Source organism: Cryptomeria japonica, unplaced genomic scaffold (genome assembly GCF_030272615.1).
Source record: "Cryptomeria japonica unplaced genomic scaffold, Sugi_1.0 HiC_scaffold_144, whole genome shotgun sequence".
Classification (NCBI taxonomy): domain Eukaryota; kingdom Viridiplantae; phylum Streptophyta; class Pinopsida; order Cupressales; family Cupressaceae; genus Cryptomeria; species Cryptomeria japonica.
Genome location: NW_026728966.1, coordinates 335,001 through 362,363, shown reverse-complemented (window position 1 = coordinate 362,363; position 27,363 = coordinate 335,001). Strand labels below are relative to the sequence as shown.

The 27,363-nt window shown below is 61.8% G+C and overlaps 3 non-coding genes across 3 annotated transcripts; all 3 read right to left on the bottom strand.

Moving 5' to 3' along the window:
• Positions 1–2,721: 2,721 nt before the first annotated feature.
• On the bottom strand, positions 2,722–2,840 carry LOC131866443 (5S ribosomal RNA). The gene has a single exon (XR_009365055.1). It is a non-coding gene; the product is annotated as a 5S ribosomal RNA (ribosomal RNA).
• A 5,993-nt stretch (positions 2,841–8,833) lies between these two features.
• Positions 8,834–8,952, bottom strand: LOC131866442 (5S ribosomal RNA). Its single transcript, XR_009365054.1, has one exon. It is a non-coding gene; the product is annotated as a 5S ribosomal RNA (ribosomal RNA).
• A 5,917-nt stretch (positions 8,953–14,869) lies between these two features.
• Positions 14,870–14,988, bottom strand: LOC131866460 (5S ribosomal RNA). Its single transcript, XR_009365072.1, has one exon. It is a non-coding gene; the product is annotated as a 5S ribosomal RNA (ribosomal RNA).
• Between the last annotated feature and the right edge of the window lie 12,375 nt (positions 14,989–27,363).

Below are 27,363 nucleotides of genomic sequence, written 5' to 3'. Positions count from 1 at the left end.
TCTCGTTTTCTTTTGCCTTTTATGGAAATTAGTGAAGGCATCGCATCAAAGGTGCGCACCTCGCTGCCCACCTTGGTGTGCTCCGAGGTGCCCACCACGGTGCGCTCCGAGGTGCCCACCACGGTGCGCAACGCCGGTGCGAACCCGGGAGCGCCCCGATGTGTGCTCCAAGGTGCGGCGTGCACGAAGCCGGACCCCGGTTTGCCCCGGGTGCGCACCTCGCGTGCACCTTGGTGCGCACACCTTGGCTGGGTTGCGCGGCCTGGTGGGCACCATGGTGCGCACCAAGGAGCGCTCCGAAGTGTGCTCCAAGGTGCGGCGTGCACGAAGTCCTAGCCCGGTTTGCCCCGGGTGCGCACCTTCGCCGCGGTGGGCACCATGGCGTGCACGAAGTCGGAGCCCGGTTTGCCCCGGGTGCGCACCTCGCGTGCACCTTCGCCGGGGTGGGCACCTCGGCTGGGTTGCGCGCCCTGGTGCGCACCAAGGAGCGCTCCGAAGTGTGCTCCAAGGTGCGGCGTGCACGAAGTCGGAGCCCGGTTTGCCCCGGGTGCGCACCTTCGCCGCGGTGGGCACCCTGGTGCGCACCATGGCGTGCACGAAGTCGGAGCCCGGTTTGCCCCGGGTGCGCACCTCGCGTGCACCTTCGGCGGGGTTGCGCGCCCTGGTGCGCACCAAGGAGCGCTCCGAAGTGTGCTCCAAGGTGCGGCGTGCACGAAGTCGGAGCCCGGTTTGCCCCGGGTGCGCACCTCGCGTGCACCTTCGGCGGGGTTGCGCGCCCTGGTGGGCACCATGGTGCGCACCAAGGAGCGCTCCGAAGTGTGCTCCAAGGTGCGGCGTGCACGAAGTCGGAGCCCGGTTTGCCCCGGGTGCGCACCTCGCGTGCACCTTCGCCGCGGTGGGCACCATGGCGTGCACGAAGTCGGAGCCCGGTTTGCCCCGGGTGCGCACCTCGCGTGCACCTTCGCCGGGGTGGGCACCTCGGCTGGGTTGCGCGCCCTGGTGCGCACCAAGGAGCGCTCCGAAGTGTGCTCCAAGGTGCGGCGTGCACGAAGTCGGAGCCCGGTTTGCCCCGGGTGCGCACCTCGCGTGCACCTTCGCCGCGGTGGGCACCATGGCGTGCACGAAGTCGGAGCCCGGTTTGCCTCGGGTGCGCACCCCGCGTGCACCTTCGCCGGGGTGGGCACCTCGGCTGGGTTGCGCGCCCTGGTGCGCACCAAGGAGCGCTCCGAAGTGTGCTCCAAGGTGCGGCGTGCACGAAGTCGGAGCCCGGTTTGCCCCGGGTGCGCACCTCGCGTGCACCTTCGCCGCGGTGGGCACCTTGGCTGGGTTGGGCACCATTGAGCGCTCCGAAGTGTGCTCCAAGGTGCGCACCATGGCCCTCCAAGGTGCGCAGCATGGCGTGCACGAAGTCGGAGCCCGGTTTGCCCCGGGTGCGCACCTCGCGTGCACCTTCGCCAGGGTGGGCACCTCGGTGCGCACACCTTCTCAATGTTTTCTTGCCTTTTCTGGAAATTGGTGAAGGCAGCGCATCAAAGGTGCGCACCTCGGTGTGCTCCGAGGTGCGAACCCGAGAGCGCTCCGAGGTGCCCACGAAGTCGAAAGTCGGGTTAATTGCATTGTTTTCCCCGGGTGCGCTCCGAGGTGCGCAACATCGGTGCGCACCAAGGAGGGCTCCGAAGTGTGCTCCAAGGTGCGCACGATTCGGAGCTCGGTTTGCCCGGGGTGCGCACACCTTGGCTGGGTTGCGCACCCTTTGTGCGCTCCAAGGTGCGCACGAAGTCGGAGCTCGGTTTGCCCCGGGTGCGCACCTTCGCCAGGGTGCGCACCTTGATGCGCACGCCTTGGCTGGGCTGCGCACCTTGGTGGGCGCCATGGTGCGCACCTTTCGTGCGCTCCAAGGTGCGCACGAAGTCGGAGCTCGGTTTGCCCCGGGTGCGCACCTTGGTGGGCGCCATGGTGCACTCCGAGGTGCCCAAGATTGGTGCGCAACAAGGAGCGCTCCGAAGTGCGCTCCAAGGTGCGCAGGTGCGCGCGAAGTCGAAAGTTGGGTTAATTGTCCGGTTTGCCTCGGGTGCGCACCTTGCGTGCACCTTCGCCAGGGTGGGCGCCTTGGTGCGCACACCTTGGCTGGGCTGCGCACCCGGGCGCGCACACCTTGGCACCCGCGTTTCCTTCATTTTAAATTTTTTTTTTTTACAATCTCTCAAGTGGGAAATTCTATAATCTCAACTTTTTTTGCCTTTTCAGGAAACTTTTGAATGGAGCGCATCATTGGTGCGCTCCGAAGTGTGCTCCAAGGTGCGCACCTCTGGTGTGCTCCAAAGCTCTCTCCAGCTGCGTGCACCTGCCCCGGCCGCGCACCCGGCCCCGCCCAGCTTCGCTCACCTGTCCCGGGCGTCTGGTGCGGAACCTTAGAGTAAGAAACATCACCGTGCACCTTGGCCAACGTGCGCGACTCGACCGAGCGCGCACTGGCCGAGGTGCACACCGATTTCACCTGGGTGCGCGCGCAGCACCTCGGGCGCACCGGGGTGCGCGCACAACGCCCGGGTTGCACCGTGGCCTGTGTGCTCGGGGCGCCTCGGGTGCGCGCTCGGTGTCGCCCCCCGCGCGCGCGGTAGTGCGGGCAGCGCACCCCGGCCCGGCCCGGCCCCGACGAGAACGCAAACGGGCAAAAGGTTTATTCAAATAGCATTGCGACGCCCGGCGAAAAACTAAGAAAGGGTGCAACACCGGGACTTCCCGGGAGGTCACCCATCCCAGTACTACTCCGGCCCAAGCGCGCTTAACTGCGGAGTTCTGATGGGATCCGGTGCACTAACGCTGGTATGATCGCACCCGTTATGAGCTTGTCGCAGTGTGTACTTAGCAAACCGCGACCCACGTGCGAATCCACCCCGGCCACCCACCCCCGTCGAGGTGCACACCCTCCCTCGCGAAGTGCGCCCCGTTCGCCAAGTGTGAGCCCTGCCCGGGTGCGCGCACCTTGCTAGGGCGTCGGGTGTGCACCCGGCCCGGCCTACGTGCGTGCACCTGGACGGGGCGTCGTGTGCGTGCAGTGTCCCGTCTGCAACGCGGTGCCCACACACCACCTCGGGCGCAACGACCTGCGCTCACATGTGGGCCGAGTGCACCTTGGTGCATGTTCGGGGCGCCTCGGGTGCACGCTCGATCTTGCCCCGGTGCACCAAGGCGCTCGGTTTGCCCCGGGTGCGCACTTGGTGCAAGGTGGGCACCCAAAATAGGGATCAAGCACCAAAACACAAGTTTCGGGATGCAAAATGGGACCCAAGGACCACAAATGCGTTCCAAGACCCATGATGGGTCCACGAGAACAAAAATGTGTTCCGAGACTTAATAAACAAATATTGGGTTTTAGGAGAAGAAACATGCTCTGATGCCCAAAACGAGAATCGACCCCGAAAAGGCCACAGGCCAAAAGTGGGATGCGAGACAAAAAAAAATGGGACCCGAGGACCAAAATTGGGTTCCCAGGTCGAAGACAGGGCAACCGGACAAGAAACGACCTCTAAGGCTCGAAATGAGTCCCGACGACTAAAACTTGACAAGAAGCACCCATCAGGCACCCAACTCGACACCCATGGGATGCCGACCCACCCGGGCTTCCACCTAGCACACCTTGGCACCCACCCACCCTCGCACCCAACCTCGCACCCAACTTAGCACCTTTGAACCCACATTGGCACTCACCCTGACCCTGGCACCTTGGAACCCACATTGGCACTCACCTTGACCCTGGCACCCACCTTTGCACTCACCTTGGGACCCACCCTGGCTCCCACCTCGGCACCCACCCAGACACCCACCTTGGTTCCTTGGCACCCACCTTGGATCCTTGGCACCCACCCCGACACCCACCTTGGCACGCAACTTGGCTACTTGCCACCCACCTTGGCTCCTTGACGCCCACCCCGACAACCACCCCGTGACCTACCCTGGCTAGGGTTGGTGCACACCCACCCTGGTGCCCACCTTGGCACCCACCCCATGACCCACCTTGGCACGCACCTTAGTACCCACCACCCGTTACCCACCCTAGGACCCACCCCGTGACCCACCTTGGCCAGGGTGGGTGCCTTGGTGCGCACAACTTGCCTGGGCTGCACACCAGGGCGGGCTCAAGATGGCACCCGCGTTCCGTTTTTTTCACTATCTTTCAAAACGGAAATTTTAAAATCTCGTTTTTTTTTTTTTTTTGCCTTTTCTGGAAATTAGTGAAGGCAGCGCATCAAAGGTGCGCAATGCTGGTGCGAACCCGGGAGCGCTCCGATGTGTGCTCCAAGGTGCGGCGTGCACGAAGTCCGAGCCCGGCTTGCCCCGGGTGCGCACCTCGCGTGCACCTTCGCCGGGGTGAGCACCTTGGCTGGGTTGCGCGCCCTGGTGCGCACCAAGGAGCGCTCTGAAGTGTGCTCCAAGGTGCGGCGTGCACGAAGTCGGAGCTCGGTTTGCCCCGGGTGTGCACCTCGGGTGCGCACCTCGCGTGCACCTTCGCTGCGGTGGGCACCTTGGCTGGGTTGCGCGCCTTGGTGGGCACCATGCAGTGCACGAAGTCGGAGCCCGGTTTGCCCCCGGGCGCGCACCTCCGCCAGGGTGGGCACCTTGGTGCGCACAACTTGCCTGGGCTGCGCACCAGGAAGGGCTCAAGATGGCACCCGCGTTCCGTTTTTTTCACTATCTTTCAGAACGGAAATTTTAAAATATCGTTTTTTTTTGCCTTTTCTGGAAATTAGTGAAGGCAGCGCATCAAAGGTGCGCAACGCTGGTGCGAACCTGGGAGCGCTCCGATGTGTGCTCCAAGGTGCGGCGTGCACGAAGTCGGAGCCCGGTTTGCCCCGGGTGCGCCCTGGTGGGCACCATGGTGCGCACCAAGGAGCGCTCCGAAGTGTGCTCCAAGGTGCGGCCTGCACGAAGTCGGAGCCCGGTTTGCCCCGGGTGTGCACCGCGGGTGGGCACCTTGGTGCGCATGCCTTGCCTGGGCTGCGCACCAGGGCGGGCTCAAGATGGCACCCGCGTTCCGTTTTTTTCACTATCTTTCAAAACGGAAATTTTAAAATCTCATTTTTTTTTGCCTTTTCTGGAAATTAGTGAAGGCAGCGCATCAAAGGTGCGCACCTCGCTGCCCACCACGGTGCGCAACGCCGGTGGGCACCCGGGAGTGCTTCGAAGTGTGCTCCAAGGTGCTGCGTGCACGTTGTCGGAGCCCGGTTTGCCCCGGGTGCGCACCTCGCGTGCACCTTCGTCGGGGTGGGCACCTTGGCTGGGTTTGCCCCGGCTGCGCTCCGAAGCGGGGTTATTGGAGCGCCGCCTCTTTTTTTGTCGGAGCGTTTGGTGGGGTTTCTCGCATTGGCTCTTCCCAGGCCCGGTTGCCACCCTGGCGCGCACGAAGTCGGAAGTAGGGTTAATTGCCCGGGTGCGCACCTTTGCCAGGGTGGGCACCTTACCTGGGCTGTGCACCAGGGCGGGCTCAAGATGGCACCCGCGTTCCGTTTTTTTCACTATCTTTCAAAACGGAAATTTTAAAATCTCCTCTTTTTTTTGCCTTTTCTGGAAATTAGTGAAGGCAGCGCATCAAAGGTGCGCACCTCGCTGCCCACCTTGGTGTGCTCTGAGGTGCGCACCCGGGAGCGCTACGAAGTGTGCTCCAAGGTGCGGCGTGCACGTTGTCGGAGCCCGGTTTGCCCCGGGTGCGCACCTCGCCTGCACCTTGGCCGGGGTGGGCACCCTGGCTGGGTTTGCCCAGGGTGCGCTCCGAAGCGGGGTTACTGGAGCGCCCCCTCTTTTTTTGTCAGAGCGTTTGGTGGGGTTTCTCGCATTGGCTCTTCCCAGGCCCGGTTGTTGGGTGCGCTCCCACCCTGGCGCGCGCGAAGTTGGAAGTTGGGTTAATTGCCCGGGCGCGCACCTTCGCCAGGGTGGGCACCTTGGTGCGCACACCTTGGCTGGGCTGCGCACCAGGGCGGGCTCAAGATGGCACCAGCATTCCCTTTTTCTCACTATCTTTCAAAACGGAAATTTTAAAATCTCGTTTTCTTTTGCCTTTTATGGAAATTAGTGAAGGCATCGCATCAAAGGTGCGCACCTCGCTGCCCACCTTGGTGTGCTCCGAGGTGCCCACCACGGTGCGCTCCGAGGTGCCCACCACGGTGCGCAACGCCGGTGCGAACCCGGGAGCGCCCCGATGTGTGCTCCAAGGTGCGGCGTGCACGAAGCCGGACCCCGGTTTGCCCCGGGTGCGCACCTCGCGTGCACCTTGGTGCGCACACCTTGGCTGGGTTGCGCGGCCTGGTGGGCACCATGGTGCGCACCAAGGAGCGCTCCGAAGTGTGCTCCAAGGTGCGGCGTGCACGAAGTCCTAGCCCGGTTTGCCCCGGGTGCGCACCTTCGCCGCGGTGGGCACCATGGCGTGCACGAAGTCGGAGCCCGGTTTGCCCCGGGTGCGCACCTCGCGTGCACCTTCGCCGGGGTGGGCACCTCGGCTGGGTTGCGCGCCCTGGTGCGCACCAAGGAGCGCTCCGAAGTGTGCTCCAAGGTGCGGCGTGCACGAAGTCGGAGCCCGGTTTGCCCCGGGTGCGCACCTTCGCCGCGGTGGGCACCCTGGTGCGCACCATGGCGTGCACGAAGTCGGAGCCCGGTTTGCCCCGGGTGCGCACCTCGCGTGCACCTTCGGCGGGGTTGCGCGCCCTGGTGCGCACCAAGGAGCGCTCCGAAGTGTGCTCCAAGGTGCGGCGTGCACGAAGTCGGAGCCCGGTTTGCCCCGGGTGCGCACCTCGCGTGCACCTTCGGCGGGGTTGCGCGCCCTGGTGGGCACCATGGTGCGCACCAAGGAGCGCTCCGAAGTGTGCTCCAAGGTGCGGCGTGCACGAAGTCGGAGCCCGGTTTGCCCCGGGTGCGCACCTCGCGTGCACCTTCGCCGCGGTGGGCACCATGGCGTGCACGAAGTCGGAGCCCGGTTTGCCCCGGGTGCGCACCTCGCGTGCACCTTCGCCGCGGTGGGCACCATGGCGTGCACGAAGTCGGAGCCCGGTTTGCCCCGGGTGCGCACCTCGCGTGCACCTTCGCTGGGGTGGGCACCTCGGCTGGGTTGCGCGCCCTGGTGCGCACCAAGGAGCGCTCCGAAGTGTGCTCCAAGGTGCGGCGTGCACGAAGTCGGAGCCCGGTTTGCCCCGGGTGCGCACCTCGCGTGCACCTTCGCCGCGGTGGGCACCATGGCGTGCACGAAGTCGGAGCCCGGTTTGCCCCGGGTGCGCACCCCGCGTGCACCTTCGCCGGGGTGGGCACCTCGGCTGGGTTGCGCGCCCTGGTGCGCACCAAGGAGCGCTCCGAAGTGTGCTCCAAGGTGCGGCGTGCACGAAGTCGGAGCCCGGTTTACCCCGGGTGCGCACCTCGCGTGCACCTTCGCCGCGGTGGGCACCTTGGCTGGGTTGGGCACCATTGAGCGCTCCGAAGTGTGCTCCAAGGTGCGCACCATGGCCCTCCAAGGTGCGCAGCATGGCGTGCACGAAGTCGGAGCCCGGTTTGCCCCGGGTGCGCACCTCGCGTGCACCTTCGCCAGGGTGGGCACCTCGGTGCGCACACCTTCTCAATGTTTTCTTGCCTTTTCTGGAAATTGGTGAAGGCAGCGCATCAAAGGTGCGCACCTCGGTGTGCTCCGAGGTGCGAACCCGAGAGCGCTCCGAGGTGCCCACGAAGTCGAAAGTCGGGTTAATTGCATTGTTTTCCCCGGGTGCGCTCCGAGGTGCGCAACATCGGTGCGCACCAAGGAGGGCTCCGAAGTGTGCTCCAAGGTGCGCACGATTCGGAGCTCGGTTTGCCCGGGGTGCGCACACCTTGGCTGGGTTGCGCACCCTTTGTGCGCTCCAAGGTGCGCACGAAGTCGGAGCTCGGTTTGCCCCGGGTGCGCACCTTCGCCAGGGTGCGCACCTTGATGCGCACGCCTTGGCTGGGCTGCGCACCTTGGTGGGCGCCATGGTGCGCACCTTTCGTGCGCTCCAAGGTGCGCACGAAGTCGGAGCTCGGTTTGCCCCGGGTGCGCACCTTGGTGGGCGCCATGGTGCACTCCGAGGTGCCCAAGATTGGTGCGCACCAAGGAGCGCTCCGAAGTGCGCTCCAAGGTGCGCAGGTGCGCGCGAAGTCGAAAGTTGGGTTAATTGTCCGGTTTGCCTCGGGTGCGCACCTTGCGTGCACCTTCGCCAGGGTGGGCGCCTTGGTGCGCACACCTTGGCTGGGCTGCGCACCCGGGCGCGCACACCTTGGCACCCGCGTTTCCTTCATTTTAAATTTTTTTTTTTTACAATCTCTCAAGTGGGAAATTCTATAATCTCAACTTTTTTTGCCTTTTCAGGAAACTTTTGAATGGAGCGCATCATTGGTGCGCTCCGAAGTGTGCTCCAAGGTGCGCACCTCTGGTGTGCTCCAAAGCTCTCTCCAGCTGCGTGCACCTGCCCCGGCCGCGCACCCGGCCCCCGCCCAGCTTCGCTCACCTGTCCCGGGCGTCTGGTGCGGAACCTTAGAGTAAGAAACATCACCGTGCACCTTGGCCAACGTGCGCGACTCGACCGAGCGCGCACTGGCCGAGGTGCACACCGATTTCACCTGGGTGCGCGCGCAGCACCTCGGGCGCACCGGGGTGCGCGCACAACGCCCGGGTTGCACCGTGGCCTGTGTGCTCGGGGCGCCTCGGGTGCGCGCTCGGTGTCGCCCCCGCGCGCGCGGTAGTGCGGGCAGCGCACCCCGGCCCGGCCCGGCCCCGACGAGAACGCAAACGGGCAAAAGGTTTATTCAAATAGCATTGCGACGCCCGGCGAAAAACTAAAAAAGGGTGCAACACCGGGACTTCCCGGGAGGTCACCCATCCCAGTACTACTCCGGCCCAAGCGCGCTTAACTGCGGAGTTCTGATGGGATCCGGTGCACTAACGCTGGTATGATCGCACCCGTTATGAGCTTGTCGCAGTGTGTACTTAGCAAACCGCGACCCACGTGCGAATCCACCCCGGCCACCCACCCCCGTCGAGGTGCACACCCTCCCTCGCGAAGTGCGCCCCGTTCGCCAAGTGTGAGCCCTGCCCGGGTGCGCGCACCTTGCTAGGGCGTCGGGTGTGCACCCGGCCCGGCCTACGTGCGTGCACCTGGACGGGGCGTCGTGTGCGTGCAGTGTCCCGTCTGCAACGCGGTGCCCACACACCACCTCGGGCGCAACGACCTGCGCTCACATGTGGGCCGAGTGCACCTTGGTGCATGTTCGGGGCGCCTCGGGTGCACGCTCGATCTTGCCCCGGTGCACCAAGGCGCTCGGTTTGCCCCGGGTGCGCACTTGGTGCAAGGTGGGCACCCAAAATAGGGATCAAGCACCAAAACACAAGTTTCGGGATGCAAAATGGGACCCAAGGACCACAAATGCGTTCCAAGACCCATGATGGGTCCACGAGAACAAAAATGTGTTCCGAGACTTAATAAACAAATATTGGGTTTTAGGAGAAGAAACATGCTCTGATGCCCAAAACGAGAATCGACCCCGAAAAGGCCACAGGCCAAAAGTGGGATGCGAGACAAAAAAAAATGGGACCCGAGGACCAAAATTGGGTTCCCAGGTCGAAGACAGGGCAACCGGACAAGAAACGACCTCTAAGGCTCGAAATGAGTCCCGACGACTAAAACTTGACAAGAAGCACCCATCAGGCACCCAACTCGACACCCATGGGATGCCGACCCACCCGGGCTTCCACCTAGCACACCTTGGCACCCACCCACCCTCGCACCCAACCTCGCACCCAACTTAGCACCTTTGAACCCACATTGGCACTCACCCTGACCCTGGCACCTTGGAACCCACATTGGCACTCACCTTGACCCTGGCACCCACCTTTGCACTCACCTTGGGACCCACCCTGGCTCCCACCTCGGCACCCACCCAGACACCCACCTTGGTTCCTTGGCACCCACCTTGGATCCTTGGCACCCACCCCGACACCCACCTTGGCACGCAACTTGGCTACTTGCCACCCACCTTGGCTCCTTGACGCCCACCCCGACAACCACCCCGTGACCTACCCTGGCTAGGGTTGGTGCACACCCACCCTGGTGCCCACCTTGGCACCCACCCCATGACCCACCTTGGCACGCACCTTAGTACCCACCCCGTTACCCACCCTAGGACCCACCCCGTGACCCACCTTGGCCAGGGTGGGTGCCTTGGTGCGCACAACTTGCCTGGGCTGCACACCAGGGCGGGCTCAAGATGGCACCCGCGTTCCGTTTTTTTCACTATCTTTCAAAACGGAAATTTTAAAATCTCGTTTTTTTTTTTTTTTTTGCCTTTTCTGGAAATTAGTGAAGGCAGCGCATCAAAGGTGCGCAATGCTGGTGCGAACCCGGGAGCGCTCCGATGTGTGCTCCAAGGTGCGGCGTGCACGAAGTCCGAGCCCGGCTTGCCCCGGGTGCGCACCTCGCGTGCACCTTCGCCGGGGTGAGCACCTTGGCTGGGTTGCGCGCCCTGGTGCGCACCAAGGAGCGCTCTGAAGTGTGCTCCAAGGTGCGGCGTGCACGAAGTCGGAGCTCGGTTTGCCCCGGGTGTGCACCTCGGGTGCGCACCTCGCGTGCACCTTCGCTGCGGTGGGCACCTTGGCTGGGTTGCGCGCCTTGGTGGGCACCATGCAGTGCACGAAGTCGGAGCCCGGTTTGCCCCGGGCGCGCACCTCCGCCAGGGTGGGCACCTTGGTGCGCACAACTTGCCTGGGCTGCGCACCAGGAAGGGCTCAAGATGGCACCCGCGTTCCGTTTTTTTCACTATCTTTCAGAACGGAAATTTTAAAATATCGTTTTTTTTTGCCTTTTCTGGAAATTAGTGAAGGCAGCGCATCAAAGGTGCGCAACGCTGGTGCGAACCTGGGAGCGCTCCGATGTGTGCTCCAAGGTGCGGCGTGCACGAAGTCGGAGCCCGGTTTGCCCCGGGTGCGCCCTGGTGGGCACCATGGTGCGCACCAAGGAGCGCTCCGAAGTGTGCTCCAAGGTGCGGCCTGCACGAAGTCGGAGCCCGGTTTGCCCCGGGCGTGCACCGCGGGTGGGCACCTTGGTGCGCATGCCTTGCCTGGGCTGCGCACCAGGGCGGGCTCAAGATGGCACCCGCGTTCCGTTTTTTTCACTATCTTTCAAAACGGAAATTTTAAAATCTCATTTTTTTTTGCCTTTTCTGGAAATTAGTGAAGGCAGCGCATCAAAGGTGCGCACCTCGCTGCCCACCACGGTGCGCAACGCCGGTGGGCACCCGGGAGTGCTTCGAAGTGTGCTCCAAGGTGCTGCGTGCACGTTGTCGGAGCCCGGTTTGCCCCGGGTGCGCACCTCGCGTGCACCTTCGTCGGGGTGGGCACCTTGGCTGGGTTTGCCCCGGCTGCGCTCCGAAGCGGGGTTATTGGAGCGCCGCCTCTTTTTTTGTCGGAGCGTTTGGTGGGGTTTCTCGCATTGGCTCTTCCCAGGCCCGGTTGCCACCCTGGCGCGCACGAAGTCGGAAGTAGGGTTAATTGCCCGGGTGCGCACCTTTGCCAGGGTGGGCACCTTACCTGGGCTGTGCACCAGGGCGGGCTCAAGATGGCACCCGCGTTCCGTTTTTTTCACTATCTTTCAAAACGGAAATTTTAAAATCTCCTCTTTTTTTTGCCTTTTCTGGAAATTAGTGAAGGCAGCGCATCAAAGGTGCGCACCTCGCTGCCCACCTTGGTGTGCTCTGAGGTGCGCACCCGGGAGCGCTACGAAGTGTGCTCCAAGGTGCGGCGTGCACGTTGTCGGAGCCCGGTTTGCCCCGGGTGCGCACCTCGCCTGCACCTTGGCCGGGGTGGGCACCCTGGCTGGGTTTGCCCAGGGTGCGCTCCGAAGCGGGGTTACTGGAGCGCCCCCTCTTTTTTTGTCAGAGCGTTTGGTGGGGTTTCTCGCATTGGCTCTTCCCAGGCCCGGTTGTTGGGTGCGCTCCCACCCTGGCGCGCGCGAAGTTGGAAGTTGGGTTAATTGCCCGGGCGCGCACCTTCGCCAGGGTGGGCACCTTGGTGCGCACACCTTGGCTGGGCTGCGCACCAGGGCGGGCTCAAGATGGCACCAGCATTCCCTTTTTCTCACTATCTTTCAAAACGGAAATTTTAAAATCTCGTTTTCTTTTGCCTTTTATGGAAATTAGTGAAGGCATCGCATCAAAGGTGCGCACCTCGCTGCCCACCTTGGTGTGCTCCGAGGTGCCCACCACGGTGCGCTCCGAGGTGCCCACCACGGTGCGCAACGCCGGTGCGAACCCGGGAGCGCCCCGATGTGTGCTCCAAGGTGCGGCGTGCACGAAGCCGGACCCCGGTTTGCCCCGGGTGCGCACCTCGCGTGCACCTTGGTGCGCACACCTTGGCTGGGTTGCGCGGCCTGGTGGGCACCATGGTGCGCACCAAGGAGCGCTCCGAAGTGTGCTCCAAGGTGCGGCGTGCACGAAGTCCTAGCCCGGTTTGCCCCGGGTGCGCACCTTCGCCGCGGTGGGCACCATGGCGTGCACGAAGTCGGAGCCCGGTTTGCCCCGGGTGCGCACCTCGCGTGCACCTTCGCCGGGGTGGGCACCTCGGCTGGGTTGCGCGCCCTGGTGCGCACCAAGGAGCGCTCCGAAGTGTGCTCCAAGGTGCGGCGTGCACGAAGTCGGAGCCCGGTTTGCCCCGGGTGCGCACCTTCGCCGCGGTGGGCACCCTGGTGCGCACCATGGCGTGCACGAAGTCGGAGCCCGGTTTGCCCCGGGTGCGCACCTCGCGTGCACCTTCGGCGGGGTTGCGCGCCCTGGTGCGCACCAAGGAGCGCTCCGAAGTGTGCTCCAAGGTGCGGCGTGCACGAAGTCGGAGCCCGGTTTGCCCCGGGTGCGCACCTCGCGTGCACCTTCGGCGGGGTTGCGCGCCCTGGTGGGCACCATGGTGCGCACCAAGGAGCGCTCCGAAGTGTGCTCCAAGGTGCGGCGTGCACGAAGTCGGAGCCCGGTTTGCCCCGGGTGCGCACCTCGCGTGCACCTTCGCCGCGGTGGGCACCATGGCGTGCACGAAGTCGGAGCCCGGTTTGCCCCGGGTGCGCACCTCGCGTGCACCTTCGCCGGGGTGGGCACCTCGGCTGGGTTGCGCGCCCTGGTGCGCACCAAGGAGCGCTCCGAAGTGTGCTCCAAGGTGCGGCGTGCACGAAGTCGGAGCCCGGTTTGCCCCGGGTGCGCACCTCGCGTGCACCTTCGCCGCGGTGGGCACCATGGCGTGCACGAAGTCGGAGCCCGGTTTGCCTCGGGTGCGCACCCCGCGTGCACCTTCGCCGGGGTGGGCACCTCGGCTGGGTTGCGCGCCCTGGTGCGCACCAAGGAGCGCTCCGAAGTGTGCTCCAAGGTGCGGCGTGCACGAAGTCGGAGCCCGGTTTGCCCCGGGTGCGCACCTCGCGTGCACCTTCGCCGCGGTGGGCACCTTGGCTGGGTTGGGCACCATTGAGCGCTCCGAAGTGTGCTCCAAGGTGCGCACCATGGCCCTCCAAGGTGCGCAGCATGGCGTGCACGAAGTCGGAGCCCGGTTTGCCCCGGGTGCGCACCTCGCGTGCACCTTCGCCAGGGTGGGCACCTCGGTGCGCACACCTTCTCAATGTTTTCTTGCCTTTTCTGGAAATTGGTGAAGGCAGCGCATCAAAGGTGCGCACCTCGGTGTGCTCCGAGGTGCGAACCCGAGAGCGCTCCGAGGTGCCCACGAAGTCGAAAGTCGGGTTAATTGCATTGTTTTCCCCGGGTGCGCTCCGAGGTGCGCAACATCGGTGCGCACCAAGGAGGGCTCCGAAGTGTGCTCCAAGGTGCGCACGATTCGGAGCTCGGTTTGCCCGGGGTGCGCACACCTTGGCTGGGTTGCGCACCCTTTGTGCGCTCCAAGGTGCGCACGAAGTCGGAGCTCGGTTTGCCCCGGGTGCGCACCTTCGCCAGGGTGCGCACCTTGATGCGCACGCCTTGGCTGGGCTGCGCACCTTGGTGGGCGCCATGGTGCGCACCTTTCGTGCGCTCCAAGGTGCGCACGAAGTCGGAGCTCGGTTTGCCCCGGGTGCGCACCTTGGTGGGCGCCATGGTGCACTCCGAGGTGCCCAAGATTGGTGCGCAACAAGGAGCGCTCCGAAGTGCGCTCCAAGGTGCGCAGGTGCGCGCGAAGTCGAAAGTTGGGTTAATTGTCCGGTTTGCCTCGGGTGCGCACCTTGCGTGCACCTTCGCCAGGGTGGGCGCCTTGGTGCGCACACCTTGGCTGGGCTGCGCACCCGGGCGCGCACACCTTGGCACCCGCGTTTCCTTCATTTTAAATTTTTTTTTTTTACAATCTCTCAAGTGGGAAATTCTATAATCTCAACTTTTTTTGCCTTTTCAGGAAACTTTTGAATGGAGCGCATCATTGGTGCGCTCCGAAGTGTGCTCCAAGGTGCGCACCTCTGGTGTGCTCCAAAGCTCTCTCCAGCTGCGTGCACCTGCCCCGGCCGCGCACCCGGCCCCGCCCAGCTTCGCTCACCTGTCCCGGGCGTCTGGTGCGGAACCTTAGAGTAAGAAACATCACCGTGCACCTTGGCCAACGTGCGCGACTCGACCGAGCGCGCACTGGCCGAGGTGCACACCGATTTCACCTGGGTGCGCGCGCAGCACCTCGGGCGCACCGGGGTGCGCGCACAACGCCCGGGTTGCACCGTGGCCTGTGTGCTCGGGGCGCCTCGGGTGCGCGCTCGGTGTCGCCCCCCGCGCGCGCGGTAGTGCGGGCAGCGCACCCCGGCCCGGCCCGGCCCCGACGAGAACGCAAACGGGCAAAAGGTTTATTCAAATAGCATTGCGACGCCCGGCGAAAAACTAAGAAAGGGTGCAACACCGGGACTTCCCGGGAGGTCACCCATCCTAGTACTACTCCGGCCCAAGCGCGCTTAACTGCGGAGTTCTGATGGGATCCGGTGCACTAACGCTGGTATGATCGCACCCGTTATGAGCTTGTCGCAGTGTGTACTTAGCAAACCGCGACCCACGTGCGAATCCACCCCGGCCACCCACCCCCGTCGAGGTGCACACCCTCCCTCGCGAAGTGCGCCCCGTTCGCCAAGTGTGAGCCCTGCCCGGGTGCGCGCACCTTGCTAGGGCGTCGGGTGTGCACCCGGCCCGGCCTACGTGCGTGCACCTGGACGGGGCGTCGTGTGCGTGCAGTGTCCCGTCTGCAACGCGGTGCCCACACACCACCTCGGGCGCAACGACCTGCGCTCACATGTGGGCCGAGTGCACCTTGGTGCATGTTCGGGGCGCCTCGGGTGCACGCTCGATCTTGCCCCGGTGCACCAAGGCGCTCGGTTTGCCCCGGGTGCGCACTTGGTGCAAGGTGGGCACCCAAAATAGGGATCAAGCACCAAAACACAAGTTTCGGGATGCAAAATGGGACCCAAGGACCACAAATGCGTTCCAAGACCCATGATGGGTCCACGAGAACAAAAATGTGTTCCGAGACTTAATAAACAAATATTGGGTTTTAGGAGAAGAAACATGCTCTGATGCCCAAAACGAGAATCGACCCCGAAAAGGCCACAGGCCAAAAGTGGGATGCGAGACAAAAAAAAATGGGACCCGAGGACCAAAATTGGGTTCCCAGGTCGAAGACAGGGCAACCGGACAAGAAACGACCTCTAAGGCTCGAAATGAGTCCCGACGACTAAAACTTGACAAGAAGCACCCATCAGGCACCCAACTCGACACCCATGGGATGCCGACCCACCCGGGCTTCCACCTAGCACACCTTGGCACCCACCCACCCTCGCACCCAACCTCGCACCCAACTTAGCACCTTTGAACCCACATTGGCACTCACCCTGACCCTGGCACCTTGGAACCCACATTGGCACTCACCTTGACCCTGGCACCCACCTTTGCACTCACCTTGGGACCCACCCTGGCTCCCACCTCGGCACCCACCCAGACACCCACCTTGGTTCCTTGGCACCCACCTTGGATCCTTGGCACCCACCCCGACACCCACCTTGGCACGCAACTTGGCTACTTGCCACCCACCTTGGCTCCTTGACGCCCACCCCGACAACCACCCCGTGACCTACCCTGGCTAGGGTTGGTGCACACCCACCCTGGTGCCCACCTTGGCACCCACCCCATGACCCACCTTGGCACGCACCTTAGTACCCACCCTGTTACCCACCCTAGGACCCACCCCGTGACCCACCTTGGCCAGGGTGGGTGCACCCACCCTGGTGCCCACCTTGGCACCCACCCATCCTAGCACCCAGCCTGTGACCGGGCTTGGAACCCAACCTTGCACCCGTCTTGGCCAGTGTGGGTGCGCACCCATCCTGGCACCCACGTTGTGACACACCCTTTAACCCACGCACCCTAGCAGCCACGTTGGCACCCACCTTGGAACACAACCTAGCAACTTGGCACCCACCCCGTGACCCACCTTGGCATCCACCATAGCAGTCGCCCACTTGGCACCCACCTTGGAACCCAAGTTGGCACCCACCTCGGCACCCACCTTGACACTTGTGGACCCACCTTGCCACTCACCCTAGCATCGACCCATCCTAGCACCCACCCTGGCACCTTTGCACCCTAGCACTCACCCATCCTAGCACCTAACCTGTGACCCACCTTGACACTCACCCTCGCACCCACCTTGGAACCCAACCTAGCACCCACCCACCCTGACACCAACCCTAGCACCTACCCACCCTTGCACCCACCCTGTGACCCATCTTGGCACCCACCCATCCTACCACTCAACCTATCACCCACCTTCTCACCCACCTTGGCATCCACCTTAGCACCCACCCACACTGGCACCTTGGCACCCACCTCGGGCAAGGTGGGTGCACACCCACCCTGACACCCAATTTAGAACCAACCGAGCATGTTACCCACCTTGGCACCCACATTGCAGCCCACCCTAGTACCCACCCTATGACCCACATTGGCATCCACACCCTAGCACCCAGGCACCTCGACACCCGCCTTGACACGCACCCTAGCACTAAACCTGTGACCCACCTTGGAACTCACCCTAGAACCCACCCACCCTGTGAACCACCTTGGCATCCACCTTAGCACCCACCCACCTTGGCACCCACTCTAGCACTCACCCATCCTAACACCCAACTTGTTACCCACCTTGGCACCCGCCCTCGCGTCCACCTTGAAACCCACCCTAGCACCCACCCACGCAGGAGCCCACCTTGGCACCCAACCTAACACCCACGCATCCTGGCACCCAACTTGTGACCCACCTTGGAACCCACCCTAGTACCCACCTTTGAACCCACTATATCACCAACCCACCTTGGCACCCACCCTATGACCCTCTTTGGAATCCACCCTAGCACGCACCCACCCTGGCACCCACCATGGAGCGCACCCTAGCACCCACCCACCTCGGCACGCACCTCAACACCCACCTTGGTGTGCGCACTGCGCCAACCTCTCAAAGACCCTATGTGGTGCGCTCCAAAGTGTACACCTTTGGTGCGCTCCAAGGTGCGCACCTTTGGTGCACACCGAGGTGCACACCAAAGTGTGCACCGAGGTGAGCACCAAAGTGCACTCCAAGGTGCACACCAAGGCGTGCACCTTTGGTGCGGTCAATGCAAACGAATTCGGAAGTTGGGGTCGATGTCCTAATCGCTGCTGCAGACTACACGTATGAGAATCGGACAAATAGCTTTATATAGGGGAGGTGTTGCGTTTGATGGGTCGACTCCCCTGGTTGTGTGCACTGCACCAACTTCAAAGACCCTGTCTTGTTTAAGAAGTCAAAAGTTGGGGTGGATGTCCTAATCATTGCTGCAGTCTACGCATGTATGAGAATCAGACAAATAGCTTATATAGGGGAGGTGTTGCATTCGGTGGGTTGACTCCCCTGGTTGTGCGCACTGCGCCAACCTCAAAGACCCCGCATAGCAGAAGAAGTCGGAAGTCGGATTTTGGTGAGCACCAAGGCGTGCACCTTTGGTGCGGTCAACGCAGACGAATTCAGAAGTTGGGGTGGATGTCCTAATCGTTGTTGCAGGCTACACATGTATGAGAATCAGACAAATAGCTTATATAGGGGAGGTGTTGGGTTTGATGGGTCAACTCCCTTGGTTGTGCGCATTACGCCAACCTCAAAGACCTTGTTTTCGTTAAGAAGTCAAAAGTTGGGGTCAATGTCCTAATGGCTCCTGTAGGCTACACATGTATGAGAATCGGACAAATAGCTTATATAGGGGAGGTGTTGGGTTTGATGGGTCGACTCCCCTGGTTGTGCGCATTACGTCAACCTCAAAGACCTTGTTTTCGTTAAGAAGTCAAAAGTTGGGGTCGATGTCCTAATTGCTCCTGTAGACTACACATGTATGAGAATCAGACAAATAGCTTATATAGGGGAGGTGTTGGGTTTGATGGGTTGACTCCCCTAGTTGTTCGCATTACACCAACCTCAAAGACCTTGTTTTCGTTTAGAAGCCGAAAGTTGGGGTCGATGTCCTAATTGCTCCTGCAGGCTACGCATGTATGAGAATCAGACAAATAGCTTATATAGGGGAGGTGTTGGGTTTGATGGGTCGACTCCCCTGGTTGTGCGCATTGCGCCAACCTCAAAGACCCTGCATTGCGGATGAAGTCGAAAGTCAGAGTTTGGTGTGCTACAAGGTGTGGTCGAAGGTGCTCACCTAGGTGTGCACCTTTGGAGCGCAGGAAAAGTGCCCTCCAAAAGTGCGCACCTTTGGAGTGCACAAAAGTGCCCTCCAAAAGTGCGCACCTTTGGAGCGCACAAAAGTGCCCTCCAAAAAGTGCCCTCCAAAAGTGCGCACCTTTGGAGCGCACAAAAGTGCCCTCCAAAAAGTGCCCTCCAAAAGTGCGCACCTTTGGAGTGCAGAAAAGTGCCCTCCAAAAAGTGCCCTCCAAAAGTGTGCACCTTTGGAGTGCACAAAAGTGCCCTCCAAAAGTGCGCACCTTTGGAGCGCAGAAAAGTGCCCTCCAAAAAGTGCCCTCCAAAAGTGCGCACCTTTGGAGCGCAGAAAAGTGCCCTCCAAAAAGTGCCCTCCAAAAGTGCGCACCTTTGGAGCGCAGAAAAGTGCCCTCCAAAAAGTGCCCTCCAAAAGTGCGCACCTTTGGAGCGCAGAAAAGTGCCCTCCAAAAAGTGCCCTCCAAAAGTGCGCACCTTTGGAGCGCACAAAAGTGCCCTCCAAAAAGTGCCCTCCAAAAGTGCGCACCTTTGGAGCGCACAAAAGTGCCCTCCAAAAGTGCGCACCTTTGGAGCGCACAAAAGTGCCCTCCAAAAGTGCGCACTTTTGGTGCGCACCAAGGCGCTGGTTCGGTCGTTGCAGGCGAGTTCGGAAGTTGGGGTCGATGTCCTGAGCGGAGGTGCAAACTACACAGGTGTCGGAATCGGACAAATAGCTTATATAGGGGAGGTGTATGCTTCGATGGGTCGACTCCCCAGGTTGAGCGCACCGCGCCAACCTCAAAGACCCTACGGTATGGATGAAGTCGGAAGTTGGGTCCGATGACCGATTCGATTAGTAGGTATGCTCATGAGGTCGGAATTTGGGTCCGATGACCTGCCATGTGCAGGAAGGCGAATGTTGGCACTGTGCGTTGCAAGGTGCACACCAAGGTGCTGGTGCGGTCTTTTTAGTCGAGTTCGGAAGTTGGGGTCGATGTCCTGATCGGAGGTGCAAGCTACACAGGTGTGGGAATCGGACAAATAGCTTATATAGGGGAGGTGTATGCTTCGTTGGGTCGACTCCCCGGGTTGAGCGCACCGCGCCAACCTCAAAGACCCTACGGTATGGATGAAGTCGGAAGTTGGGTCCGATGACCGATTCGATATGTAGGCATACTCGCGAGGTCGGAATTTGGGTCCGATGACCTGCCATGTGCAGGAAGGCGAATGTTGGCACTGTGCGTTGCAAGGTGCGCACCAAGGCGCTGGTTCGGTCGTTGCAGGCGAGTTCGGAAGTTGGGGTCGATGTCCTGATCGGAGGTGCAAACTACACAGGTGTGGGAATCGGACAAATAGCTTATATAGGGGAGGTGTATGCTTCGTTGGGTCGACTCCCCGGGTTGAGCGCACCGCGCCAACCTCAAAGACCCTACGGTATGGATGAAGTCGGAAGTTGTGTCCGATGACCGATTCGATATGTAGGCATACTCGCGAGGTCGGAATTTGGGTCCGATGACCTGCCATGTGCAGGAAGGCGAATGTTGGGACTGTGCGTCGCAAGGTGCGCACCAAGGCGCTGGTGCCGTCGTTGCAGTCGAGTTCGGAAGTTGGGGTCGATGTCCTGGTCAGAGGTGCAAACTACACAGGTGTGGGAATCGGACAAATAGCTTATATAGGGGAGGTGTATGCTTCGATGGGTCGACTCCCCGGGTTGAGCGCACCGCGCCAACCTCAAAGACCCTACAGTATGGATGAAGTCGGAAGTTGGGTCCGATGACCGATTCGATACGTAGGCATATTGGCGAGGTCTGAATTTGTGTCCGATGACCTGCCATGCGCAGGAAGGCGGAATTTGGGTCCGATGACCGAGTTGATGGCGTGCCATGCGCAGAAAGGCGGAATTTGGGTCCGATGACCGAGTTGATGTTGATGGCCCGCCATGCACAGGAAGGCGGAATTTGGGTCCGATGACCGATTTGAAGGCGTGCCATGCGCAGAAAGGCGGAGTTTGGGTCCGATGACCGAGTTGATATTGATGGCCCGCCATGCGCAGGAAGGCGGAATTTGGGTCCGATGACCTGACATACGCATGGAGTCCGACTCGGGGGCCGATGTTCGATTCGATGACTTGCATTGTGGGTAAAGTCGGAAGTTGTGGTCTTTGACCCGATTCGATGACCAGACTTCGGCTGCTTGAGAATCGGACAAATAACTTATATAGGGGAGGTAGTGTTCTCGAGCATCCTCCCCCCGTGCCCGTTTATGTCGATTGATGCTGGTGCTCGACTGGTTGGAGCGCTCGGATGCAAAAATCTTGCACCAGGATTTATCGATTGTGATGGACACGGCAAGTCTCCTGATTGCTATGCAGGAGCTCATCGTGAATCTCTATGCGGCCTTGGTATGGACTCGACCTGCGGAATGGTTCGGCAATGGTAGTCGCTCCAACACGTCCTTGCAATGGCCACAGAGGTGATTCGACTAGAGCTCCAGTCTAGCTTTTGGGTTGCTTGGCGGACTGGTATAGCCGCGATCGAGTTCCGGCCATGAACGTTTTAGATAGCTCTTGGGCTTTCTGGGACGGAAGTCGGAAGTTTGGGCTGTTGTCCGATTTGATGACCATTCTTCGGATGTGTGAGAATCGGACAAATAACTTATATAGGGGACTGTGTTGTCTCACGCAGCCCCCTCCGTGCCCCTCTATCTCGACCGATGTTGGTGCTTGAAAGGGTTGGGATCGCTCGGATTTATAAACGTGCACCACCATTTGTCGAGTGTGAGGGACGCGGCAGGTCTCCTAAATGCTATACGGGCGCTCTCTGAGAATCTCTATCCGGCCTCGACACAGACTAGTCTTGCTGAATGGTTTGGCACTGGTAGTCGATCCAACACGTCGTTGTTGTGGCCGCCTAGGCGATTCGATTCGAGCCCCCGTCTAGCTTTTGGGTTGCTTGGCGGATTTTGCCCTATCCGCAAGTGAGCTCGGTCCCTAAACGTTCGAGAAACCCGATTGCTATGCGCCGACTCTCTTTCTTGCGAGCCTCCATCTAGCTTTTGGGTCTCTACGGAACGGAAGTCGGAATCTGGGACCGTTGTTTGATTCGACGAGGCAGACTACGGTTGTGCGAGAATCGGACAAATAACTTATATAGGGGAGGTGTTGACTGGAGCATTCTCCCCCGTGCCCCTCTAACTCGACCAATGCTGGCGCTCGAACGGTGGTAGCGCTCGGATTTTCGTTGAGCGCCAGCATTGGTCGATTTAGAGGGGCATGCGAGATTCCCGAATGCTATGCGAGGGCTCTAACGGAAATGTCTATTGGTTTCGGTATGGATGCAATTGCGAGTGGTTCGGCAAAGGTAGTCGTTCCGATGCGTCCATGTCGTGGCCAAATCGATAATTCGATTTGAGCCCTCGTATAGCATTTGGGTCTCTCGATGTGATTCCGCATTCCAGTCCCTTTGGGCACTGCTTGAGCCGCATCCCAGGGGGTTCCCTTCCCAATAATCTGCCTCGCAACCCGATTGCTATGCGGTGAGGCTCCTCGGCCGCCTCGGAACTATCTGTGTATCAGACGCATCGCGGGATAAGGGGTTGGCAACGGTAGTCGCCCCAAGCGCGTCCGATGCTTGGACCATTCCGAGGCGGCCCTGAAGCCTCTTCCGTCTAGCCGTTGGGTCCTTCTCGCCGCATCCCTTGCCTCGCACCCCGATTGCTATGCGGTGAGGCTCCTCGGCCGCCTTGGAACTATCTGTGTATCAGACGCATCGCGGGATAAGGGGTTGTCACTGGTAGTCGCCCCAAGCGCGTCCGATGCTTGGACCATTCCGAGGCGGCCCTGAAGCCTCTTCCGTCTAGCCGTTGGGTCCTTCTCGCCGCATCCCTCGACTCGCACCCCGATTGCTATGCGGTGAGGCTCCTCGGCCGCCTTGGAACTATCTGTGTATCGGACGCGTCGCGGGATAAGGGGTTGTCACTGGTAGTCGCCCCAAGCGCGTCCGATGCTTGGACCATTCCGAGGCGGCCCTGAAGCCTCTTCCGTCTAGCCGTTGGGTCCTTCTCGCCGCATCCCTCGCCTCGCACCCCGATTGCTATGCGGTGAGGCTCCTCGGCCGCCTTGGAACTATCTGTGTATCGGACGCGTCGCGGGATAAGGGGTTGTCACTGGTAGTCGCCCCAAGCGCGTGCGATGCATGGACCATTCCCAGGCGGCCCTGAAGCCTCTTCCGTCTAGCCGTTGGGTCCTTCTCGCCGCATCCCTCGCCTCGCACCCCGATTGCTATGCGGTGAGGCTCCTCGGCCGCCTTGGAACTATCTGTGTATCGGACGCGTCGCGGGATAAGGGGTTGTCACTGGTAGTCGCCCCAAGCGCGTCCGATGCTTGGACCATTCCGAGGCGGCCCTGAAGCCTCTTCCGTCTAGCCGTTGGGTCCTTCTCGCCGCATCCCTCGCCTCGCACCCCGATTGCTATGCGGTGAGGCTCCTCGGCCGCCTTGGAACTATCTGTGTATCGGACGCGTCGCGGGATAAGGGGTTGTCACTGGTAGTCGCCCCAAGCGCGTCCGATGCTTGGACCATTCCGAGGCGGCCCTGAAGCCTCTTCCGTCTAGCCGTTGGGTCCTTCTCGCCGCATCCCTCGCCTCGCACCCCGATTGCTATGCGGTGAGGCTCCTCGGCCGCCTTGGAACTATCTGTGTATCGGACGCGTCGCGGGATAAGGGGTTGTCACTGGTAGTCGCCCCAAGCGCGTCCGATGCTTGGACCATTCCGAGGCGGCCCTGAAGCCTCTTCCGTCTAGCCGTTGGGTCCTTCTCGCCGCATCCCTCGCCTCGCACCCCGATTGCTATGCGGTGAGGCTCCTCGGCCGCCTTGGAACTATCTGTGTATCGGACGCATCGCGGGATAAGGGGTTGTCACTGGTAGTCGCCCCAAGCGCGTCCGATGCTTGGACCATTCCGAGGCGGCCCTGAAGCCTCTTCCGTCTAGCCGTTGGGTCCTTCTCGCCGCATCCCTCGCCTCGCACCCCGATTGCTATGCGGTGAGGCTCCTCGGCCGCCTTGGAACTATCTGTGTATCGGACGCGTCGCGGGATAAGGGGTTGTCACTGGTAGTCGCCCCAAGCGCGTCCGATGCTTGGACCATTCCGAGGCGGCCCTGAAGCCTCTTCCGTCTAGCCGTTGGGTCCTTCTCGCCGCATCCCTCGCCTCGCACCCCGATTGCTATGCGGTGAGGCTCCTCGGCCGCCTTGGAACTATCTGTGTATCGGACGCGTCGCGGGATAAGGGGTTGTCACTGGTAGTCGCCCCAAGCGCGTCCGATGCTTGGACCATTCCGAGGCGGACCTGAAGCCTCTTCCGTCTAGCCGTTGGGTCCTTCTCGCCGCATCCCTCGCCTCGCACCCCGATTGCTATGCGGTGAGGCTCCTCGGCCGCCTTGGAACTATCTGTGTATCGGACGCGTCGCGGGATAAGGGGTTGTCACTGGTAGTCGCCCCAAGCGCGTCCGATGCTTGGACCATTCCGAGGCGGCCCTGAAGCCTCTTCCGTCTAGCCGTTGGGTCCTTCTTGCCGCATCCCTCGCCTCGCACCCCGATTGCTATGCGGTGAGGCTCCTCGGCCGCCTTGGAACTATCTGTGTATCGGACGCGTCGCGGGATAAGGGGTTGTCACTGGTAGTCGCCCCAAGCGCGTCCGATGCTTGGACCATTCCGAGGCGGCCCTGAAGCCTCTTCCGTCTAGCCGTTGGGTCCTTCTCGCCGCATCCCTCGCCTCGCACCCCGATTGCTATGCGGTGAGGCACCTCGGCCGCCTTGGAACTATCTGTGTATCGGACGCATCGCGGGATAAGGGGTTGTCACTGGTAGTCGCCCCAAGCGCGTCCGATGCTTGGACCATTCCGAGGCGGCCCTGAAGCCTCTTCCGTCTAGCCGTTGGGTCCTTCTCGCCGCATCCCTCGCCTCGCACCCCGATTGCTATGCGGTGAGGCTCCTCGGCCGCCTTGGAACTATCTGTGTATCGGACGCGTCGCGGGATAAGGGGTTGTCACTGGTAGTCGCCCCAAGCGCGTCCGATGCTTGGACCATTCCGAGGCGGACCTGAAGCCTCTTCCGTCTAGCCGTTGGGTCCTTCTCGCCGCATCCCTCGCCTCGCACCCCGATTGCTATGCGGTGAGGCTCCTCGGCCGCCTTGGAACTATCTGTGTATCGGACGCGTCGCGGGATAAGGGGTTGTCACTGGTAGTCGCCCCAAGCGCGTCCGATGCTTGGACCATTCCGAGGCGGCCCTGAAGCCTCTTCCGTCTAGCCGTTGGGTCCTTCTCGCCGCATCCCTCGCCTCGCACCCCGATTGCTATGCGGTGAGGCTCCTCGGCCGCCTTGGAACTATCTGTGTATCGGACGCGTCGCGGGATAAGGGGTTGTCACTGGTAGTCGCCCCAAGCGCGTCCGATGCTTGGACCATTCCGAGGCGGACCTGAAGCCTCTTCCCTCTAGCCGTTGGGGCTTTCTCGCCGCATCCCTCGCCTCGCACCCCGATTGCTATTCGGTGAGGCTCCTCGGCCGCCTTGGAACTATCTGTGTATCGGACGCATCGCGGGATAAGGGGTTGGCAGTGGTAGTCGCCCCAAGCGCGTCCGATGCTTGGACCATTCCGAGGCGGCCCTGCAGCTTCTTCCGTCTAGCCGTTGGGGCCATCTCGCTGCATCCCCCACCTCGCACCACGATTGCTATGCGGTGAGGCTCCTTGGCCGCCTCGGAACTATCTGTGTATCGGACGCATCGCGGGATAAGGGGTTGTCACTGGTAGTCGCCCCAAGCGCGTCCGATGCTTGGACTATTCCGAGGCGGCCCTGCAGCCTCTTCCGTCTAGCCGTTGGGGCCATCTCGCCGCATCCCCCAGCTCCTCGGCCGCCTCGGAACTATCTGTGTATCGGACGCATCGCGGGATAAGGGGTTGGCAGTGGTAGTCGCCCCAAGCGCGTTCGATGCTTGGACTATTCCGAGGCGGCCCCGCAGCCTCTTCCGTCTACCCTTTGGGGCCATCTCGCCGCATCCCTCGCCTCGCACCCCGATTGCTATGCGGTGAGGCTCCTCGGCCGCCTGGGAACTATCTTCGTATCGGATGCATCGCGGGATAAGGGGTTGTCACTGGTAGTCGCCCCAAGCGCGTCCGATGCTTGGACTATTCCGAGGCGGCCCTGTGGCCTCTTCCGTCTAGCCGTTGGGGCCATCTCGCCGCATCCCTCACCTCGCACCCCCATTGCTATGCGGTGAGGCTCCTCGGCCGCCTTGGAACTGTCTTCGTATCGGAAGCATCGCGGGATAAGGGGTTGTCACTGGTAGTCGCCCCAAGCGCGTCCGATGCTTGGACTATTCCGAGGCGGCCCTGCAGCCTCTTCCGTCTAGCCGTTGGGGCCATCTCGCCGCATCCCCCACCTCGCACCCGGATTGCTATGCGGTGAGGCTCCTCGGCCGCCTTGGAACTATCTTCGTATCGGACGCATCGCGGGATAAGGGGTTGTCACTGGTAGTCGCCCCAAGCGCGTCCGATGCTTGGACTATTCCGACGCGGCCCTGTGGCCTCTTCCGTCTAGCCGTTGGGGCCATCTCGCCGCATCCCCCACCTCGCACCCCGATTGCTATGCGGTGAGGCTCCTCGGCCGCCTTGGAACCATCTTCGTATCGGACGCATCGCGGGATGAGGGGTTGTCACTGGTAGTCGCCCCAAGCGCGTCCGATGCTTGGACCATTCCGAGGCGGCCCTGAAGCCTCTTCCGTCTAGCCGTTGGGGCCTTCCCGCCCCATCCCTCGCCTCGCACCCCCGATTGCTATGCGGTGAGGCTCCTCGGCCGCCTTGGAACCATCTGTGTATCGGACGCATCGCGGGATAAGGGGTTGGCACTGGTAGTCGCCCCAAGCGCGTCCGATGCTTGGAGCATTCCGAGGTGGCCCTGAAGCCTCTTCCGTCTAGCCGTTGGGGCCTTCCCGCCCCATCCCTCGCCTCGCACCCCGATTGATATGCGGTGAGGCTCCTCGGCCGCCTTGGAACTATCTGTGTATCGGACGCATCGCGGGATAAGGGGTTGGCACTGGTAGTCGTCCCAATCGCGTCCGATGCTTGGACCATTCCGAGGCGGCCCTGCAGCCTCTTCCGTTTAGCCGTCGGGGCCTTCCCGCCGCATCCCTCGCCTCGCATCCCGATTCCTATGCGGTGAGTCTTCTCGGCCGCCGCGGAACTATACCTGTTATTGCTACTGCATCCTTCGGCTGGTAACCTCCTCTGCCGCCTTGGAACGTTCTCTTTGTCGGACGCGTCGCGGGATAAGGGGTTGGCACTGGTAGTCGCCCCAAGCGCGCCCGATGCATAGACCGCTCCGAGTTGACCTTGCTTTCAGCCTCTCACATGCATAGACCTCTCTGAGTCGACCCTGCAGCCTCTCACGTTTAGCCTTTGGAATCTCGCCTCACAACATGATTGCTATCCTTGATGCATCCCTTGCCTCGAGCCCTGATTGCTTTCTTGGCTGCATCCCTCCTCTCCTCACAGCCCGGTTGTCATCACTGCTTCATCCGTCGCTTCATGCATTCTGGCTGCTGGGCCCTTCCCACCGCACACCTCGATTGCTATCTCTTCTGCATCACACACCCCGATTGCTATCTCTGCTACATC